This window comes from Austrofundulus limnaeus, unplaced genomic scaffold (assembly GCF_001266775.1).
Source record: "Austrofundulus limnaeus strain Quisiro unplaced genomic scaffold, Austrofundulus_limnaeus-1.0 Scaffold998, whole genome shotgun sequence".
NCBI lineage: Eukaryota > Metazoa > Chordata > Actinopteri > Cyprinodontiformes > Rivulidae > Austrofundulus > Austrofundulus limnaeus.
Window position 1 is genome coordinate 2,304 of NW_013953400.1, and position 1,711 is coordinate 4,014.

Here is a 1,711-nt window from a genome sequence, read left to right on the forward strand (position 1 = left end):
TTTTAGTTCTGACTGAATGTCTTCCTGCTGTGACTTCACTTTCAAGATTTTCAGTTGTGCCACAGTGTTGCTGTCAGATGCTTTAAATACTTTAGCTCAACAAGAATGTATTTAGTTAAAACAAATGCCAGGAACTCCTCTTCTCATCCAGCGATGAGTATCTGAACATTTCAACAGGTGGAGCTTCTTCTCCAGAGGTTACCAGAACCTAAAGTTTACATCTGAGATAATTATCAACCCAACACTACAACTGGTTTTGTAATCTTATAAAAAGCAAAGAGTGTTCCAATCAGGAGTTGAACTCTTGATTTATCAGTCAGAAAATAATCACAGTGAAACTGTCATGGAGCTGCTTTAAGTGAAGAAGCTGATGCTGATCTTCCTCCATGATGAAACAAAACATTTTCAAATTCATTTGCAGACTGATCTGCTAATGATTTCAACCCTGTTAGCTGGAGAAACACCTGATTTATTACAAAAGATCTGATTTCAAAAGTTAGTTATTAGCTTTTATTACATTTAAATATGTCCATAGTTGTTTTTCCCCAAAAAACACTTAATTTTCCCCCCAGTAAATAATTTGATTTCATGCAATGTTTAATTTTGTTTTTTCACAGTAAAAATCATAATTTGTACTATAGGTGGCAGTGTTACATCACAGAAACAGATGTGTAAAGTTTTAATGGCTCCTTGTAATATTTTACTTGAACTACTAGAATAATAAGAGAAAACTTTGACTTCAGCTGCCTGTTTATTTTATTTTGTTTATTTATTTTTATCACAAATGAGTCTTATTTTAATCAAGGGTTAAAAGGTGAAAAATTAAACAAATAGATAAGTCTTGAAATAAGCTTATGTGTTGTGTTAAAACCAATATACTGCAAATATGAGGTTTGAATAAAACCTAAAAAGATTCAATAAGCTAGTTGATAAGAACAGGTTACGACTCTCGAAAGGAGTGGACAGAGACTGAAGGTTTTACTTTTATCAGTGTCATATTTATTATAGTGCAAACANCAGCTGATGTTACAGATATGAAGCTAAAATCTGAAGTGATAGCAGCTAAAAGTTCTTCCAGCACAGTTTGAACACTGATAGTTGTAAGTGTGATAATATGAGGTGGATTAAGAACCACTGATTTAATGGACTGACAACATTTGAAGCATGTGAGCAGAACCTCTCAGAACCAGTTTTCAGTGTTGGTCAAGAAACATCTAAGAGCTGACAGATGAACCAGTCTGTCATGGTGACCAGAGACTAAAAGTCCAGCTGTTTAACAGAAGGTCCAACTCTAATGAGGCTGAGAGTCTGACATAAATTAACTTCATTTACAGGCAAATTAACTTTATAACATGTTTCAGTAACAAGACAATTCAAAATATTTAACATGATAAAACAAAAGAAATACATTACAGAGACATAATAAAGGAAAGAAAAGTTGGACAACAGACTGAAATGAATGTTTAACATTGATTTAAAAGAACTCAGTGTTTCTGCTTATTTTCCTGTGAGTTTGTTCCAGATCTGATGCTGCCTCAGTGTTTGGTTTATTCTGAGAATGATCCTCAGTGAGCAAACAGAGCAGGCTGTGTCCTCTTTATTAACAGAACCACTAAAACACTAAAACCCAAGTACCAGGAGCTGTCAGCCTCAGCTCACACCGAACAGATTTACCTTCAGGCTCACTTTCCTCCATCACTTCAGTAAGAAA